Below are 21529 nucleotides of genomic sequence, written 5' to 3' on the forward strand. Positions count from 1 at the left end.
GAGCAGCCCCTGCTCTTAGCAACTGGAGAAAAACCCACACAGCAACGAATACCCAGCACAGCCAAAAAAAGAGGAAGAAACACACTTAAAATAATAATTCGAAAGAAGGCATGAAAGAAGTAACAAAGAAATCAAGCAAGATTGGGAAAAATAGAAAACACAAAACAGTAGCTTTAAATCCAACCATAGCAGTAATTACATTATATATCAAACAAAGAAGCCTAAATACTCTAATTAAAAGATGGAGCTTATACAACAAGGACCTATTGTATAGCACATGGAACTCTGCTCAGTGTTATGTGGCAGTCTGGATGGGAGGGTTGGGGGAGAATGGAGATATATATATGGCTGAATCCCTTAGCTGTTCATCTGAAACTATCACAACATTGTTAATCAGCTATACCCTAATACAAAATAAAAAGTTTAAAAAATAAAAAAGATGGAGGTTTAGAATGCATATGTTTAAAATCCATGATTCAATCTGTGTCATCCACAAACGATGCACTCTCATATAAGAAGGATACAGGTAGAAGGAAAGTGAAAAGATGGAAGAAGTTATACCATAAAGGCATTAATACTGAAGAGGGATATTTTACAATGATAGCAGGCTCAGTTTCTCACAAAGATGTGATGAGCCTAAATGTATGTGCAGCTAATAACATAGCTTAACATATGACACAAAACTGACAGATCTAGAAGGAAAAACAGCCTAGTCCACCATCACAATTGGAGATTTTCACACACCTCCCTCAATCAGAGATGAAGCAAGCTATTTAAAATAGCAATGTATAAATGATTTGAAAATCTCTATTACCCAACTTGACCTAATTAATATTCAAATACACTACAGCTAACAAATGGAGAATACACATACCTTTCAAATATACATAAAATAGTAACAGTGTAAACCACATATGTGTCCTTTAGATAATTCTTTGTACATTTCAAATGATTAGCTTATTCGTGTTTCTTAACCACAGTGGAAATTAATTGGAAGTGAATACAAAAAGTTAACTAGAAAGTCCTCAACATTTAGAGATTAACAACATAATTTTATAAAGCTCATGAGTCACAGAAGAAATCACAATGAGCATTAGAAAATATTTTGAAGTAAAAAAAATTTAAAAATACATAAAACTATATACTAAAATGGTAACTTTTATTCTGGAGAAGGCAATGGCACCCCACTCCAGTACTCTTGCCTGGAAAATCCAATGGACGGAGGAGCCTGGTAGGCTGCAGTCCATGGGGTCACTAAGAGTCAGGCACAACTGAGTGACTTCACTTTCACTTTCACTTTCATGCATTCACTTCCACTCTTGCCTGGAGAATCCCAGGGACAGGGGAGCCTGGTGGGCTGCCGTCTATGGGGTTGCACAGAGTCAGACATGACTGAAGCGACTTAGCAGCAGCAGCAACTTTTATTCTAAGTAAATTATATCTCAATAAACCTGTTCTAAACTTTAAAAAATAATGAGAATATAACATACCAAATTTTGTGAGCTGATGCTAAACCAGTGCTTAAAAGAAAAATGTACTGGCTTTAAATGCTCATATTAGAAAAAATAAAGGGTAAAAGTAATGATCTAGTGGTCATCTCAACGGTCTAATAAAAGAAAAAATATTATCAAAGAAAGCAGGAAGGAAATTGTGGTGAATCCAGAGACATGCCACTCAGATTGCCCATCAATATCAATGAAGACAAACTGTCTCAGCTATCAGCAGATAGACTCTGGCTCTCAACTCCTTCAGGAGTTGCCTCAATTACAGAGAACCTCCTCGGCCAAGGCTATACCCTTCTCAGGTAGCTCATATCCAGTGACTGGTAGCAGTGGAAGTCTAAAGTTCAGCCATTTCTGACCAATGCAGGGCATTGCTAGAAGTCTAAATACCCATCCAGCTCTTCATAGGGTTGTCTGACATTTTCCAGGCTCCATTACTGTTAGATTTGTCTGTCTGACCAATGAGGTTTCAGACTCTTCCCTTCCATGGGACCTAATCTCTGACAAATATCCTCATGTGAAATCCATCACAGATTTTGCTCTCAGAGACAGACTTTCAACAGAAAAATCAAAATGAAAGCAGAAATCAATGAAAAAATAAATAACCCCCCAAATACAGAAAATCAACAAAACTAAAAATTGATTCTTTCAAAGATCAAAAACATTAATAAATACCTAGCAAGACTCTTTAAGTAAAAATTAGCAAAACAAAACACTCAACAAAAGCTATTTGTTTAATATTGATACATTCCAGACAGGGAACACTTCCAACTCAAAAATTCCTGGTGTTATCCTTTTTATAGCCATACCACCTCCCTCTCTCCACCCCTACCCCAATTCCTAGTCCCTGGAAATCACTAGTCTCCGTTATCTTGTAAATAATATTATATAAATGAAATCATACAGTATAACTGGTATTGTTTGTTTTCTCTCAACATAATTCCCTAAAGATTCTTCTACATTGTGTGTATGTCAGTAACTCATTCCTTTTTATTGCTGAGTCGTATTCCATGGCATGGGAAGTACTATTTTGTTTAACCATTTACCCATTGAGGGATATCTGAATTGTTTCCACTTTTTAGGAATATAGCTACTATGAACATTCAAGCACAGATTTTTAAAAAGCATTAATCTTACTTTCCCTGGGATAAATGGTTGTGTACAACTGCTAGGCTATATGCTAGTTGTGGGTCTCCTGTGTGGTGCTGGTGTAAAGAATTTGCCTGCCAGTGCAGATGTAAGAGACGTAGGTTCAATCCCTGGGTCGGGAAGATCCCCTGGAGGAGGGCAAGGCAACCCACCTCTGCATTCTTGCCTGGAGAATCCCATGGACAGAGTAGCCTGGCTGGCTACAGTCCATGGGGTCACAAAGAGTTGTACATGACTGAAGTCACTGAGCACACATGCACACACACATGGTAATTGCATGACACTACGAACTATTCTGTGTTTTTCTCAAATTCATGTTACAAATGTAACCCCCAGTACCTCAGAGTGTGACTTTTTGGAAATAGGGAATTTAAGGAGGTAAATAAGGTAAAATGAGGTTACATAGATGGGCCTTAATCCATCATGGCTGGTGTCCTTATAAGAGGAGATTAGGACACAAACAACACACAAACTGAAGAATTATCCTGTGAGGACATATCAAGAAAGTGGCCATCTTCAAGCCGAGGAGACGGGCCTCAAAAGAAGGTCTGCTAACACCTTGATTTTGAATTCCTAGTCTCTAGAACTACCAGAAAATAAAATTCTGTGTATTTCTAAGCCGCTCTCTCTGTGATATTTTGTTATGGCAGCCCAAACTAACTAATAAACGTGGCCAGTTTCATAATAAACTGCCAAACTGTTTTCCAAAGTTGCTATACTATTCCAGCCAGCAGAGTAGGAGGGATCAGAGTCTCTGAACCCCTTCCTGAATTTGATGTTGTCTTATTTTTCATTTTAGCCATTCTGACGGATGTAGCAATATCTCATTAGTGTTTCCACTTGCACTTCTTAAATAACTAGTGATGTTAAATTTATTTTTGTGCATTTATCTTTCATCTATATATTATATTCACAAAATATCTCTTCATGCTGAAACCCATTTTTAAATTAGATTTAAAAATTTTTTTTTCACTGTTAAACCTCAAGAGTTCTTTATATACTTTAGATAATGGTCCTTTGTCAGAGGTCCTTTGTAATTTGCATATAATGTTTTCCTGATTGTTGCTTGTATTCTCATTATCTTAAGAATCTTTTGCAGAGTAAATTTTTAAAAATTTTGATGAACTCCAATCTAACCATTTTTTCCTTTTATAGATTATGCTTTTGGTGTCAAGTTTAACCCCAGATCCAAAAGATTTTTCTATGTTTTTTCTATAAGTCTTATAGTTTTATTTTTCTTTTAACCACATGAACCAGTTTGAGTTAATTTTTGTGCAAAATATAAGGCCCAAATCAGTTCATTTATTTAAAAGGCAAGCCTTCCTCCATTGAATTGCATTGTCAAATTGTGAATGGAGTATGTGACCCAAAATGGTTAGGATAATTGTTTTCCATAAAAGAGCCTCCATAAAAATTCCTAGACTTTGTTAAGGCAAAGCAAACACACTGCGAGTCTCTGTTTTATGTTATTTCCTTCAAACAATGAGCCTTGTTTTATCCTCCTGAGCTAAAGATATAGAAGAGCAAATGAGCATGTTCTAAGATCCAGGTTTTCTTTGGTGATACTTTAGGTTTATGACACTTATTCTGCTCTAATTCATTATTATGTTTGTGAGGGATTGATACTTATTCTGTTTGAATTCTTGTATTAACACTCTGGCTTATCTAAAATCAAAGAACCAGCCCAAAGGTTTAAGAGCTGTCTACCTCTTCTCCACTGGATCATCAGACTCTCTCAAACTGGATTCAAGCCTCTCCTGGCTGTGCTACAGTTGGTTTATCCACACTCTTTTGTGAAATTACGAGTAATTTTATGGTTGGTCTTTCTTTTCCCAGAACTGGTACTATTAAGTCACTTGGCAGAGGGAAAGAGCTGAATGTTTGATTGCAAACTATAGAGTGGGAGAACTGTTAGTTTTGTATACCAAATACTTCTCTTTCTAGGCACATGAATTATGCTGCCCTATCCTTTGAAGTTCAGAAAACCATGTGACTTGCTTTGACCAATAAAATATAAGCTGGAGTAATGTATTTTGTTTTGTTGAAGCCTGTAAAAACGCAAATGCTTAACCACTGCCTTCCTATACAGATTAGCAATGCTCAGGAGGTAGACACTCTGTCAACCTGCAAACCTAAGTGAAAACAATACGAAACAGAGTCCCAGCAACCCAAATGGACATGTGGCATGTAGTAAGAAATAAGCCCTGTTGTTTTAAACCGCTAATTCTTTTGTTTGTATTTTTTACCACTGCATAATTATATCCATTCTTATGAATATAATCCAGGTAGCACTACATGTATTTATTTCGTTGTGAAAATTCATTAAGTGGAAATTGAAATTAGAATTAATCTTTAAGTCCTTATCAATCTACTTATAAACATATATTTGTTAATTGAAAAAGTTATGGTGATACCATATTTCTGAACTAGAGTTTGAAAACACACTCTCTACATGTAGATTAGTAGCAGCATTCCATGGGCTAAGACACAAGCACACCAAAATTTATTACTGGCACTGAGTGAATACTTAATATTTTTGAATAGTTACAATCCACAAGAGGGAGATGAAGTGATTAAACTGCAAAATGCTGAGCAAAAATAGCTAAGTAAATATTTCAACTGTTTGACAATAGCTTAACAACAAATAATTTAACAAAATTTTGTATCCACTGAGCAAAGAGCTTGATGGATTAAAAACCAAAGAAAAAACAAAAAGGAAGCACTTTAGGTCATGAGTGAGGAAGACACTAAAGGGATATAGGGATATGACAGTAGAAATGTCCAAACCCTTCTTCATGCTCTCGGTCCTATGGGAGCACAAGGAAGGGGGTGTCATGGTTGGTAACCAAGTTTATGCGTCATGGCAAAACTCCATTTTCAGCTCATACACCCATTGGAAAATTATGCTGTTGATTAACCAAAATTTAATCCAGAAATGCATGAAGGCAGAATCCAGGAGAAGCCAGCCAGAGAACACATTGTACTCAGAATACAGAGTCAGAGAAGTGCAAGATACCCCAGCAGAGACAAGAAGTCACTCCTCGATGAGAGGTAGAGATAAGCTGTTCAGGAGCTCACTGAGAGCAGCAAAATCCCCCCAACAATGGAACTCATGGTGCCTAAATCTGCTTAGGCCCTGTGTGAACCCCACACAATCTTCTCCCTTGAGGCCCTCAAAGAACTCATACTGGGGAGATAACTGAGATCACTTTTTTTAAGGTGCACCAGACTGGAGTTTTTCAGCAATTTTTAGTGAGGATGGAAAGCACATTCATAGCTGTCCTTGATCTCTTGGTGTGAAAAAAAAAAAAAATATATATATATATATATATAGCAAGCTACCTTGAATAGCTATGTTTAAGCTTATAGTTAGATCTAGACTTTTCATTAGATGGTGGGTTCATGGAATACCCTGGTAGTCCAATGGTTAAGAATCTGCCTGCCAACCCAGGAGACATGGGTTTAATTCCTAGTCTGGGAAGATTCTACATGCTGTGGGGCAAGTAAGCCCAAGTACCGCAACTGCTGAAGCCCCTGCCCCCGAGTCCATGCTCTGCAACAAGAGAAGCCTCCACAGTGAGAAGCCTGTGCCCCACAGCTAGAGAGTAGCCCCACTCCCACAACTAGAGAAAGTCCTCACACAGCAGTGAACGCCCAGCACAGACACAAATCAACAAATAAATAAAAAATTTTTTTCAGGACTGTGGGTTTATTTTTCATCAACAAATTCTACTTCCGTCTTCATAAAATCCTGAATTGAAGAACCATTATAGAAAATGTAGAGGTGGCTTGGGTTGAACTGCCCTGAGTATTACCCAGAGTAGTCAAAATGAGTTACACAGCATCCTATACAAATAATTTCTTGATAAAGCTGTTTCCACATACAACACTAAAGGTAAAATGATGTAATGTGGAGATTAAGTTTTTAAAAATGTGAGAAGATTTGGGGCTAAAAAGCCTATAAAAATAAAGCCATAATATTCCTGATCCTTGCCATCACATGTCAAATCATAATTTTCTGTTTCCCAAAACATGAACTTTAATCAGGTTTATGTACTCTGACCCAGAAATTCTACCTCTAGAATCTAACTCTATGAAATAATTTAAGACATAAATGGAGATTTATAAGCAAAACTATTAATTGTAAAATGGATAATACTGAAGTAATTCTAATTAACATTGTAAATGCTTATAAATATTAATATGAAATTAATTGTTTTCTAAATTGGGAAGAAAAGAATGCTGTATAAATCTGAGTACGTGAAGTAATTCTATGTGAAGAAATACAAAATTATATTCAGCTCAGCTCAAATGACAAGGAAACCTCTGACTTTTGGATAGTTCTTAGAATGCACAGTGTTGAATCTATTTTAATTCTGGACCTCAGAGTGTAAGCCTGGATTACCTTGGAGTTCACCTATTACCTTCTGCCTTCTTCTAAAAATGAATACTTCTCAAAACTGAGAATTTCAGAAGTTTTCTCTTTGCCTATTTTGAAGAATGGGACACAAATGCACTTTGTGAAGCTCACTTTGAACTGAAAATTATGTTGGCAATGAATCTCGGTGGGTGATTTCCCTGTCATTAATCAAATCATCGAATAACTATTTTATTAAGTCAAAACTATGTACTTAACAGTATACTGGAACTGCAATGTGTACGGAAGAGCTAAGCCTTGGCCTTGCTCTCCATCTGACAACTTATCACCCACAGAAAGTGAGCCAGGAATAAATGGCACAGGAGAAAACGAGAAGAAAGAGCTAAGTCAGCATGTAGAGGCTGGGTGCCAGTAATGCTGGTAGAAACTCAGTAAGACCAACAGTGACCAGGGAGAACTTGATGGGAGAAGTAAAATTGCACTACCCCTTGAAGGACAAATAGGATTTGTATAGGAGATTATCCAGAATTCTAGGAGTGTAGCACAATACAGATGAAGGAATGATACCAGGGATAACCTGGTTTAGCTTCAAGGGACTTGACATAGAAAGAAGCAATGGAAAATGAAGGTGGGAGAGTGCTTGGGAAGAAAATAGAATAAGTCCCTCTGGGAAAGAAAGAAAGAAAGTCAGGGGTATTTTTGTGTTTGTGTATGTGTGTGTGTGTGTGTGTGTGAGATAGAGAGAGAGAGATTTTTCCTGAAACTGGAAAGATAAAATTGCTTTAAATATTAACTGTAGTCTTGATAAATCTAGATTTAAACATGTTCTTTGTTAATAATTTTATACTTGGTGCAGTATAACAAATAGCATTTTTCTATCAAAAGAAGATAACAGCTAGAGCCCAAGTACCCAAGTCATAATTTCTAGATACTTTCTGAGTCCTAGTATACGCATGCATGCTTAGTTGTTCAGCTGTGTCCAATTCTTTGAGACCCCATGGACTGTAGCCCACCAGGCTCCTCTATCCATGGGGTTTCTCAGGCAAGCATACTGGAGTCGGTTGCTATTCCCTTCTCTTGGGGATCTTCTCAACCCAGGGACTGAACCTGGGTCTTCTGCATTGGCAGGCAGATTTTTCAGTCTGAGCCACCAGGGAAGCCCATGCATGTATACGCAGTCTCTTCATTTATGTCCTAATATTTGTGATTCCATGGATTGTAGCCTGCCAGGCTCCTCTGTCCATGGGGTTTTCCCAGCATGAATACTTGAGTGGGTTGCCATGCCCTCCTCCAGGGGATCTTCCTGACCCAGGGATCGAGCCCACATCTCTTGCATTGCCTGCATTGCAGGTGGATTCTTTACTGATGAGCCACCGGGGAAGTTCAGGGAAGCCTAGTCATCCCCAAATATTAATGGTGACCAAGTTGGCTGCCCACCATCTCCACCAACCTCAGCCCAGGTCCCACCAACAAAAGTTCTTTTACATTTGCTTATGCAGCACCCTATCCACTGCTCAGCTCCTCCAGGCCATCTCTTCCTTTTGCACAAAAAAGAGTGAGAAAAGATAAATAGGACAGGTAGATGAATATGGATAGATGGAAAGCCAGGTTGATTGGGAACACACGGAAATTCAATCTCTGCCCTCAAAGAGTTTACAATCCATCAGACATCAGGTATGCAAATTAGTATAATATACAACAGATTCAGTGCAGAAATACACTGTGTATTCAAGTAGGGCTGAAGGACATCCAAGTCTGCCAGCAGGAGATGGAAAAAAGCTTCACCAGCAGCATTTGACATAAAATTGAACGAATAGGTGGGAATTCTTGGAGCAGACTCAGGGGAGGAATTCCAGACACAATGATCACAGACAGAAAGACACAGATTTATTAGAAAGTATAACATATGTGAGAACCTACAGAGAATTGAATATTGCTGAGAGGAGAGTTATGGGGAGGTGGGTGGAGATGAAGCCTGACAGGTAAGCAGCAGCTGCCACGTGGGTGATCAGAAAAAGTCGTAACAGTAGAATATGCCACAGAAAGCACTAACAAATACTCAGTTCAGTCATAAAGGTAAAGGGATGCTTCATTTTTGTTCTTCTTTAAAAGTCTTTTATTTATTATTTGTATTTATATATTTTAATTTGGCTTTAATGAGTACTAAGTAGTGACTATATAAAACATGTGCGTAAAATGTGGGTAAGCTATGAATGATAACAATACAAATAAAGCCCATTTACTTGCTTTAGGGAAAGGGATGTTACTCTCATCTCTAAAGCCCCTCGCAGGGTCATGCCCTGTTTTCGTGCTCAGAAACAACCATTAAAGAGCTGAGCCCAGGCTAGGTTGTGTTCCTTCCATTTCCTGCCTCCCCCTGTGGATATTTAATTGACTCTTTCCTTCCCATCCTAATCCCACCCCCTGGACCTAAAATAAATGTGCTTCTTTTTTTCTCCTAACAGGAAGGGATGTCCCAGATTTTCTCTTCTAACTCCTTCATTTTACACCAGAAAGCTGAAGCATAGGCAAGTAATATCCTCTTGTTAATTAGTGCTAAATTCAGCACAGGCACCTAGCGCTCCAAATTCCAATGCTCGTTTGTCAGAAACCCAAGCCTGATTTTGCCTCTAGTTGAGTCACTGTCCCATCTTGCACAGAGCAGTCCTCCCCTTATGACAGCCTCACTTCCCTGGAACGTTTATAGTTTGAATCACAGGGAGGTTCAGGATAGAGAGCCAGCAGGAGATGACAGTGAGAACAGCATGGTAAATTGCTATCCTTGCATTTGGGCAACTTTAGGAGAGTTATTATAATAAATTACTTCCTCTCCATCTCTGCTGTAACATTTATTTTGAAGGCTTGAGGGTACAGAGTTTCCTCATGTTAAATGGACTAATTATTAATCTTCTCGGCCAAGAGGTGTGTCCAATTAAAGTCTGAGTCACTAGTAGCTTCGATTTAAAATTCAAGAATCCTGTTGGCTGTAGATCAAAGATGTCATTCGAAGGAACACTAAAATGAGAAAAAGTAAAATTTATTTTTTTTGTCCTTGCTAAAGAACCAAAAAAATTACTACAAGAATTAAAGCATCATATAGTACTACGGGGCTCTGCTCTCACACTCTGGACACAAACCTCAGTGGTGTTTGCATTTTGCCTGCACATGTCTGTTTACAGACTTATTAGGGAAGATGGCTTTTGAAAGACTTTGTGTCCCAGGTTTGAAAATCATTATTCGGTCAGTAACTTCCAATCTTCAAATCAGTAGCTATTCTTTCCTCATCTGGGTTTTATCTTTTTGTCTTTAGACTAAAACAACAATAACGCTGGAAAAGACATCCAACGGCCATTGAATTGTTGAGTGTTGGAGCAGGAAGGGACTTCAAAGACTGATTAAGTAATCCCCTCAGTTGACAAAAGGGAAACTGAGATCCAGAAAAGTATCAATATCCATTGAAGGTCTCTTAAATGTGGAACTTGGAATAGAGTTCCCTATTCTTTTTACTGTTAATAAATCAGTCATTTTAGCAGGCAACAGTACAGATGGCACTTCTTGCATGAAAAGCCTGTCCTTGCCCAGAGACATGGCTGGCCAAGTCTGCCCATGAATTGAGCCATAGCCCTTCACTTTTCTCTTTAACTCCTTGCCTTTGCTCAGAAAGAGCTAGCATCTGTGTTGCATCCCGGAAAAGCCATCTGGAAGGGTTCCTCAGCAGGTCACAGAGATACACCAAGGCTTCCAAACTGAGTCTGCCTGATCATCAGTCCTGTCAATTCCTAGGGTGAGGGGTTGACCAGGTGGAGATTTTGTCATGAAACATACTCATGAAAGGGCTTCCCAGGTGGCTCAGTGGTAAAGAATCCACCTGCCAATGCAGGAGGCATAGGTTCGATCCCTGGATTGGGAAGATCTTCTGGAGAAGAAAATGAAAACCCACTCCAGTATCCTTGCTTGGGAAATCCCATGGACAGAGGAACCTGGTGGGCTACAGTCCATGGTGTCACGAAGATTTGGACACGATTTAGCGACAAAACGACATCTCTAGAGAAAAACTAGCATATAGGCTTTCCAGGTGTTGCTAGTGGTAAAGAACCTGCCTGCCAACTCCAAGAGACAAAAGAGACTTGGGTTCAATTCTGGGTCAGGAAGATGCCCTGGAGGAGAGCCTGGCAACCCACTCCAGTATTCCTGCCTGGAGAATCCCATGAACAGAGGAACCTGGCAGGCTACAGTCTATGGGGTCACAAAGAGTCAGACACAACTGAAGTGACTTAGCATGCAGCCTAGCAATGCCTTCCATTACCTGACTTTGTTGGACTCAGAATATCCCAACGAGTTTGACCACTGTTCCTTCTCTCCTTTATTTTTCTTTATATATGTGTGTGTGTGTGTGTGTGTGTGTGTGTATTTATTCTTAACCCACAAAGTTATATTCTGTGGAAAGCAACTGGTGAATCCTGTACCAGGGAACAACTTCTGTATATCCTGTTGCTTTGATTCCACTTTCCAAGAAAGGCTTACATTCTACTTGGGCACCCAGGTAAGCAGGGCTTTACTGCTTGAGGTTTTCATTTCATCACCCTTTGTACAGGATCCATAATATCAGTTACTGTAATCCATGACAAGTCAATGAGTTTTGTTAGGAGATGTGCTCTTAGGTTTCTTCTATGGGCTTTGACTAAATAAACACATTAGATCCTTTTCCTTATCCTTTAAATAAATACTGTCACAAACTCTGGGCAAACATCTTTGTTTTTTCAGGCAACAAACATACATTTTTCATATTGGATCATATATCAGAACAAACGTAGTTCAACTAATGCTTAATTGTTGTTGTTTAGTCTCTAAGTCATGTCTGATTCTTTTGCGACTCCATGGACTTTAGCCCTCCAGGTTTCTCTGTCCATTGGAATTTCTGGGCGAGAATACTGGAATGGGTTGCCATTTCCTTCTCTAAGGATCTTCCCAACCCAAGAGCCAAAATTTTTTACTACGGAGTCACCTGGGAAGCCATCTGATCCTTACAAATATCAACATTTATAGGTAAATTGAAATCCCTTTTTCACCATCCAACTCCTTCCTGAGGGCCAGTTCTTTTGTCATGTAAGCAAATCTATTTAAAGAAAAATTCAATAAATAGCAGTTGGAACATGAGTGTCTGAAGTTAGGAAAACACTATCTTTATTTCACAAAAGTCAAAGACAAACTTCTTGATTTCTCTCTTGCTATTAGATTCACACATCACTAGACAGTGAGTTGCTCAAAAAAGCCATAGATACTGGTGATATTTATCTTTGTATTAAATATGGAAATTCTTTCCTGTGTCTAAATATCTTCCTGATAATACTCGTATCCTGTCAATATCCAATATGTGATTTCAGGCCTCTTTTCCGCAAGCTTCCCTTAATCCTCTGAAAATCTTTTTGCATGTGGGTTTGGGAAAAGAAAAAAAAAAGCAGCACTCACAATCACACTGTATCTCCCCAATGACCTGACAATTGTTTCAAGGATTTCTGGTAATATTTATAAATGGAGTGCAGAGGCTCTATGGTGACTGGAAGATGTTACTGCAATTTTTCATTTGACTAAATGACTAGAATTGTTATAAAAATCCTGACATTTGTCATTAGTATTCTAGAAGGAATTGCAAATTTACCCCAGCAAGAATATTTCTTTTTCTTTTTTTTTTATTTTTTTTAAATTTTATTTTATTTTTAAACTTTACATAATTGTATTAGTTTTGCCAAATATCAAAATGAATCCATCACAGGTATACATGTGCTCCCCATCCTGAACCCTCCTCCCTCCTCCCTCCCCATACCATCCTTCTGGGTCGTCCCAGTGCACTAGCCCCAAGCATCCAGTATCGTGCATTGAACCTGGACTGGCATCTCGTTTCATACATGATATTTTACATGTTTCAATGCCATTCTCCCAAAGATATTTCAACTGAGTCAGTTGTGTCAACTGAACCAGTCACCCTAAGTATCCATCCAGCCTTCCTGTCTCATGTTCACAGATGGGACACAAGATATACTGGTGTTGCAATGGTGTTAAAAGTAAAATAACTCCCCATAAGTTTAAACATGACCAAAAGTAACACTCACGTAACACCTGGAACTTTCTCTCCACTCCACATGTTCTTTCCTGCCAACCTGTCTGCTGATAGAAGGGCTGAATGTCCTGAAAAATACATTTTTAGCATAAATCATCTTGTTATGAATCAGTCAACATATCAGTAAAATAAACATTTTATTTCTCCTCTGTCCTGTCTCTCTATCCCGCTTTCTCTCTCTCATACACCCTTTGCTTTTTCTAAAATGTAAGTCCACATGTAAATGTATCTTACCCATCAAAGTTCTTGCATTTTTGTATTATCTTAAAACTTTGGGTTATTTCCTTCCAAGAAGCCAGTGGATCCAAACAGTCTTTACCCTATCCTTCAGTTTGTTCCTTGCAAAATAGAATTTAAAATTCAGCTTTATGCCATCTTCCCATCCTCTAAAGTAGTTGCTTATGCTTCTCGGTTTTTATTAAAGTCTTTTTGACATAACTCACTTAAGAAATTAACTTCCTGTTTATAATAGCCAGGACATGGAAGCAACCTAGATGTCCATCAGCAGATGAATGGATAAGAAAGCTATGGTACATATACACAATGGAGTATTACTCAGCCATTAAAAAGAATACATTTGAATCAGTTCTAATGAGGTGGATGAAACTGGAGCCTATTATACAGAGTGAAGTAAGCCAGAAGGAAAAACACCAATACAGTATACTAACGCATGTATATGGAATTTAGAAAGATGGTAACAATAACCCTGTGTACGAGACAGCAAAAGAGACACTCATGTATAGAACAGTCTTATGTACTCTGTGGGAGAGGGAGAGGGTGGGAAGATTTGGGAGAATGGCATTGAAACATGTAAAATATCATGTATGAAACGAGATGCCAGTCCAGGTTCGATGCACGATACTGGATGGGCTAGAGCACTGGGACGACCCAGAGGGATGGTATGGGGAGGGAGGAGGGAGGAGGGTTCAGGATGGGGAACACATGTATACCTGTGGCGGATTCATTTTTATATTTGGCAAAACTAATACAATTATGTAAAGTTTAAAAATAAAATAAAATTTAAAAAAAAGAAAAATAAAGAAGAGATGAGGAACATAAAAAAAAAAGAAATTAACTTCCTATAGAAAATTCATAACGATATTTTAAATAGTCCTATACAAAAGCTAGGCAAAATTGGTTGTCTATGAACCTTTCTAATATATTTCCAATGAAACCATGCTGGGTTATATTTCCTATGCAAGCACAATAAATCCAATGAAAGAGCAGGTTACGAACTGATATCTGAGATGTAGGGGATGAGTTATTCTATGATTACTGTGTCCTCTGCCTTCTGCCCACAACAAGGCCAAGCAGGGTACAGAGTGATGAGGATCAAGGCCAGCATGGCTGCAAAAGCACACGTGGCCTTTTTGCTTCTGGGCACACATGGGCTGGGGTTGTCTTAATTTTTAATGTGTGCGTGTGTGTGTGTTGGCAATTGTAGCTCATCCCTAAGACAAAATCCAAACAGAAAAACTACAAGGTTTTCAGACTGGCTCCTCATGGAGTGTCTACAAAGGCTTGCAGTGCACCTTGGATGACTTTCAAGTTTTTTCAAAGCCATCTGGAGCCTTTTAAAGTTGCCATTGTTTAAAGAACCTGCAGCGAGGGGAGAGAGCACTTTGAGCCTTAGGAGAAAAGGAAGAAATAAGATGTAAGGTAGCCAGCAGATGTGGTAGAAAATCAGGTACTGTGCCCTCCACGTGCTCTGGCTATTCCTGCTGACTCAGCTGCTCTCTCCCAAGGTGGTTCTTCCTCCATAAAAACCACCTGCCTCGACACAGAGAGAGTGGCAATCTGCTTTGCCTTTTCTTTGGAAGACCTAGGGTCTTTTCGTTCCTTATCATTCTCTCTTGCCATTGAAATCTACACAACAGCTGTTTCTCCGTGATTTTTCTCCTACTGTCCTGAGCATACAGTGCCAACACTAGCTCTGAATTTGCGACCAGACAATGTTTATTCTTCCAAGTTCTCTTTATCAAGTTCTGGTGCAGCAGTATTTTAGTAATGGTAACTTCTCTGCTTTTCATTTCTGGTACATTTCGGTTCTTGACCCCTTCCCTATCAGAAGATCTTCCTCTGCTCCCATTCCCTCCCAGCTTCCATCTCTACAAAACTTGATTTGAATCTAACCATTATTCTTCTTTCACATCACTCTTCCAGTTCCACCTGTCGTTTTCACTATTTTTCACTCCCTGCATCTCATCTGCTTCCATCTGGATGCCAATTGCCCTTCATTAAACTTGGGTTATAATTTCTTGTTTTTCTCTTTTTAGCTTAAACTAACTTTCTTCTCTATCCCACTTTTCCTACGTGAACACATATCAAAGAACCATGTGGGCAAAATGAAATTTTATGACACAAGACTTTAACTGAATCTCCCTTGAAAAGCATAAAATAAAAGCACGAATCAAAGAAAAACTGACCCAGTTTGACCCAGTGATGTTCTTCAGTGAATGCAAATAAAGGTGATTTACTGTCCACACATCTATTCACAAGTATACCCTGTCAGTATCATGGAAACCTGATGAGCACTGTTCGGGACTGAAAGGTACGCTCAGTTCACATTCTTCCTATTTAGATAATGTGGTTTTAATCAACAGAGGCTAAAAATAGAGATTCCTCCTTCCTGGAAAAGATTGACTCCAATATCTCTTTCCAAGGAATTGAAAATGAGATGTCGAAGAAGGGTCTTTGCCTCCTGGGAACATATGAAAAAAAAATCAAAACACATTTGCTCTACCAGTATTTTCCAAACATAAGAAGGTTGATGAGTATGTTTACGCTTTGAAAAACTTTTCCTATGCAATGTATGACTTAGAGAAATTCACAGTTCCTGTTACAGAATTGAATATATTCACAAGCCTTGAATCCTTACAAAGTCAGTCTTAAGTCTAGAAAATGCAGTCTCTTGAAATGTAAAATTTTAGAAAGGCTAATTTTCTTCTCCTTTTTGTCTCGGGAGTTGCTGGAAGTAGTAGATGTAAACATACAGTAGACAGCCTGGGGATACATTCAAACCCACCAGTGGGTGCTTGAAATTACAAATGGTACCCAATCCTGAATATACTGATTTCCTATCCATACATACCAATGATAAAGCTTACTTTATAAATTGGACACTGCAAGAGATAAACAATAATAACGAATAAATAAAATAGAACAATTATAAAAATACAGTGTAAAAAAATTAAGCTAATGTGATCTCTCTCTCAAAATATCTTATTTTACAAATATAACCCATTTTCCATCTCAGCTAACCACTACTCAAATACCATGGTAGTAACTTTTGCAGTTTGAGGCTCTACAGCAAAACTAGCTCAAATATTTTTTTTTTCTTCATAGTTTCACAGAAGATTTGTACTTACTGCAGATCTTAGCAACCTCAGCATCTGATTTTTTTTCCTTCCCTTATTGAAAATATTTACTTTTTCACTTAGAGGAAGCAATTTACAGCTTCTCTCTGGAATATCTAAATCTCTAGTATCACTACCCTTTCACTTTGGGGCCATTGTCAAGTAAAATAAGCATTGAATACCAGCATTGTGATACGTTGACAGTGGGTCTGATAATTGAGATGGCTACTGAGTGACTTATGGATGGAATATGCTGGACAAAGGGATAATTCATACCCAGGGTGGAACAGATGAGGACGGCATGAGATTTCATCACACTACTCAGAATATTATGCAATTTAAAACTCACGAAGTTTATTTCAGTAATTTTCCATTTAATATTTTTGGACTTTCATGGAAAGTGAAACCCCAGATAAGAGGAGGCTTATTATGTATGTATATATGTGTTAGGGGAGTGTAACCTCTTTGGTTCTGTCTCATCTCAACAAAAATTTGAAGCAACGGACGTTAAAGCCCCCAGCGTGTCACAGCTCTCAGACCGTATTATAGCTCTTAGACAGATCAGTGTTACAGCTCTGTTTTACAGCTCAGTTTTATTTAGAAAATAACAGGAAAATACATCCTCAAGGCATGAGGGCATGCCGACCCAAAGACTCAAAAAGAAGAGAGAGCCTCGGCCCTTTGGCTCCTCTTTTTATATTTTTTTCCTCCCCTCTGGGCCTGCCCTATGTAAACTGGGCTAGCCAGGAGTGCTGCTCGTTCTACCTGAGGTTCTCACTTCAGTCCTCTGACCTTCCTTGTTCTATTTTCACAGGCTTTTCCCTTCCTTGTCCTTTAGCCACCGCCATTCTGGACTCCTGTTTCGTATTCTAACTACCTAACAGTTGTATGTGTCTATCTAATTATGTATCTATCTATGTGTCTGCAACGGGTTTTAGGGGACTGGGGAGATGGTTAGTCTAGCAACTGGGGTCACAAAGAGTTGGACACGACTGAGCAACTGAACACACAGCACACACAGTCTATCCACTAGGTTATAAACTAATACTTCCAAACATGGTCATTAACGTGAGCACAGCAACAGCAAACAACATATATTATGTTCCTTAATTCTGCATTGATTTCAGACATCACGAGTCGTTCCTCTTTAGACATATAAAGTTAAGAAAATTGAAATTCTGAATATGCATGAGTTATGTGAAGAAGTGAGTTCAGTGTTGTGTTACAAGTCATTTCAGGTAATCTGGCACGCTGATAACAGGAGAAGAAGAAAACTCAATAAATTCTAATTATTCTCATTCCTTCCCACCCCAGGCCTGAATGAATTATCCTGAGTGACTACCAATGAGGTCCTGTTTTTACTTAATGATTACTCCATGGTATTATGACCATACAGACTTTGATTACAGTATTTCAGAATACTGAGTTCTAACTGGCCACTTTATTTTTTTTTTTCCTTTTTCTATGCAATGTCCTTATGGAGAAGAATGAATCTTCAGTATTATCAAAGCTGAAAAACAATAAATACCTATGGTCAAAGGTTCAACAAATTTCCCTGAGAATAGGGGGAAGGTATCTTATATTTTGTTATACTGATATATATCATCAAATTGTTTTTATCCTGAGGGGTTAAGTTCCTTCTTGGAAGTATACTCACAGCAGTGAAAAAGTTAATTTACATTTTATGGGTATTTAGGGCTAGATTATTGCTAAAAATTTTAAGTCTCTTTTAGGGAACCAATTTGTCTTCTCTATCAATTAGCAGCAATTTTTCATAAACTCAAAATACAAATTGAGTTGTAAATCTACCTAAGAATATAAATGGGAGAGTAATAAATGAACTATTTTAACTTGTAAGGGAAAAGCAGGGATAAAGAGATAAGTTACCTAGTATACGTTTTAGAAAGAATCAAGGAGAATAAAATAGAGCACTGCTGGCACAAAGAATCACATCTTACATCTTCTCTGCTAAGTGATAAAAGATCATGTGATTTGAACAGTGAAAAGTGAGATGATGCTTTTGGCTGAGTTTTTCGAGGACAAAAGAAGTAATTCTAGGTTGTTAAATGTGCAATCACTTTCCTTATAACACTGTGCAAATGTCAACATCTTCAAATAAATGGCACTCACTAAAAAGCTAACAATTAAGTCCCAGGATTTTGGCTAGAAATCAAAAAGGTGAAAATGTACCTAACATATAAAACTCATTGTGATTTAAGTATAGGCAGGAAAACAGCTACTGCTAGAAATACATCAGTTTCAATCCCTGGTCTATAAGAATCTTTTTCTATTTAGAATAGTCTTTTGAGAGATGAAAGATGAATTGAGAACATGAAATATAGAATTTCAATATTCAGGCAATTTTTTTTTTGTAAATCAGTCTGCTATCAAAGAATGAGTCAGTAATAGAAATGCAAAATTTGAAGAGTTGTCAAAATCAACCTTTGAAACGGTGCACTCAAGTGAACAATGCCATGGAAAACACCCTTAACTTCTCTAGTTTCATAAAGTGTTTAGGGTGAAATCTGTGCAACATGTTCTGAACCAAGGGAAACATAAAAGAAAGAGCCTCTGCAAGATTGTTATTGAATTAACCAAGAACGTGTGATGTATTTGCTTACTGTAAATGAATAAAATGTATTATATATTATTAGGAGAGGCAGTATAGCATTGTAGAATTAGAATCAATCAGCTCTCCAGCCAAATCTCTACTTTAACGCTTATCAGCTATATTAACTTGAGCAAAACATTTAACCTCTCTGTTTCCCAAATCTATAAAACAGAGAAAATGCTAGCTAATCTACTATCTGTTGTAAGGATTCATAACCATGCATGTAAAACATTTAATAATAATATCTAGTTGTAGAAGATGCTCAATACATACTGGGTTGGCCTAAATATGGAAAAGTTCTTTTGGGTTTTTCTGTAAGATATTAGGGAAAACCCTGAACAAACTTTTTAGCCAACTCAATATTATATAGTATTGATATAATTATTATTGCTCAACTGGGGATATTTAATTTTTTGAGTGAGAAAAGCCATTTGTATTAAAAAAATTTTTTTTGTCTAAAAACTAGCTGAAGAATGTGAGGAATAAAAATAAAGATGAGATATTTTAGGAACAGAGAGCATCCACATTCAGTCTAACGTCCTGGCTCATTTTCTAGAACATTTCATTTAATTTAGCTTTCCTGAGTTTTTCACCAGACTTCTTATACATAGCTCATTGAAAAGAGCAAGGTTATGTAACCAGGGCACACATTCTATTAACTCCAAGGATCCCAGAGACTCTTTTTCCCTCCTGTTTTTGCTTGTGTGTGCTCAGTCACTCGATCATATCTCACTGTTTGCCACCCTATGGACTGTAGTCCACCAGGCTCCTCTGTCCATGGATTTTCCAGGCAAGAATATTGGAGTGGGTTGCCATTTCCTCCTCCAGGGGTTCTTCCCAAGTCAGGAATCAAAGCTGCATCCCTTGCATTGGCAGGTGGATTCTTTACCACTAGAACCAGGTGGGAAGCACTGTTTTTGTTTTGTTATATGTACATCTTTGAAGATGTGGGCTTAAAATTTACACTGAGGTCACTTGTTATTCTGCTTTGGAATTTTTCTTATTATAAACCTAGATACAGTGAAATTCTTAAATGAAGCTATTTTACAGATATATTTCCAAGAGTCATTCTTCTTTACTGGTATGTAGCTTGGTATATTCTATCCAACTAGGCTAGTTTTAGGAGAGGAAGGTGGAAACAGTAGATGTTCAAAGTACTTAGAATAAACTGCACAAATCAATAACAGCCAGGGAGAATGCACTCACATTCAGTGTGAATAAAACCCATCCTTAACTTTAATCCATCACATCTGCTTATATCAGAACATCTCAAGGCAAGATTCTCCTCTACCTCCTTTGAAACACCTTATCTCCAAAATCCACAAGAAATTGAATCATGTCTCTTTTTAATTCTAAAATTATAATCATATGGTTGATTCTAAATGTTAGTCTGGATCTCTCGTTCCAAATTAAATTAATTCTCAAAAGCAAACCTAAATTAGAGATAACCATATGCTCTCATCTCAAACACAGGCGCACCAAGCTATTTCTAGGATGTCATTACATTATGTAATCATCAGTGATTTCATTTTTAGGTTTTCTTTATATTATACTGACTGCAGGAAAATCTAGGTTAGTAAGCACGATATCATGTATAACCCATGAACAAATTATATCAGTAACACCTGCAGATCATATATAAAAACACCAGGACAGAAGCCAGAAAAAGGCTTGGAGCACAGCCAAATGCCAGTCTCAAAGGCCACATCTAGCACAGGCAAAGTAACACTGAACTGAGTTTGCAGGTGATGAATGGGCCCTGGGAGGCACAGCCATATCATCAGTCATCATCATGGTTATTTGGAGGTGCCTCCTGGCGTGACAATAGCGGTTAGGAAAAAGAAGAGACATTACCAAGTTACTGGAAAGCTATTAGTGTCTCTGCTCATTAAACTAACTTGCTTTCTTCTTTTTTAAAGTTAAACGATGCACCCCAAATATCACAGCTGCTTCTATACAGACACGAGGAAAGCCTCTATCAAGTAGAGGGAAGAACACACAGGAATCCTTTGTGGAAAGGCAAAGTGCACAGACAGCCAAGACTAAGAAGGCAAACCATGCAGCCAGGAGGCCAAGCAGGGCTCAGTGTCCTCATTTGAAGAAAAATAACGACAGTGCTGGAGGCGATTACCTGGCTAGCTTCTAATAAGAAATACCATCCTCAGATAGGCTAAGGAAATGGCCATCCACTCCAGTATCCTTGCCTGGAGAATTCCATGGATGGAGGAGCCTGGCTGACTGCAGTCCATGGAACAGTCCATGGAATTGCAAAGAGTCAGACATGACTGAGAGACTGACACTACTACTACGGATAAGCCAAAGATTTATCCAGCTCAACGGTGCCTTACATAGCAGCCCTAAGCACTTTTTTCTGGAAGGCTCTGACTGCTGTCATTGTCAGCAACCTTAATTAAA

General features: G+C 38.1%; 1 long non-coding RNA gene across 1 annotated transcript in view; it reads right to left on the minus strand.

Moving 5' to 3' along the window:
• Positions 1–9065: 9065 nt before the first annotated feature.
• The window catches only part of LOC107131559 (uncharacterized), a 282272-nt gene continuing 269808 nt past the window's right edge, over positions 9066–21529 (minus strand). The window contains exons 4-5 of the long non-coding RNA XR_001494444.3: positions 13140–13215; positions 9066–10044 (exon numbers count right to left, since the gene is read on the minus strand). This is a non-coding gene — a long non-coding RNA (uncharacterized lncRNA). The remainder of the gene's footprint in view (positions 10045–13139; positions 13216–21529) is intronic.

This window comes from Bos taurus, chromosome 20 (assembly GCF_002263795.3).
Source record: "Bos taurus isolate L1 Dominette 01449 registration number 42190680 breed Hereford chromosome 20, ARS-UCD2.0, whole genome shotgun sequence".
Classification (NCBI taxonomy): domain Eukaryota; kingdom Metazoa; phylum Chordata; class Mammalia; order Artiodactyla; family Bovidae; genus Bos; species Bos taurus.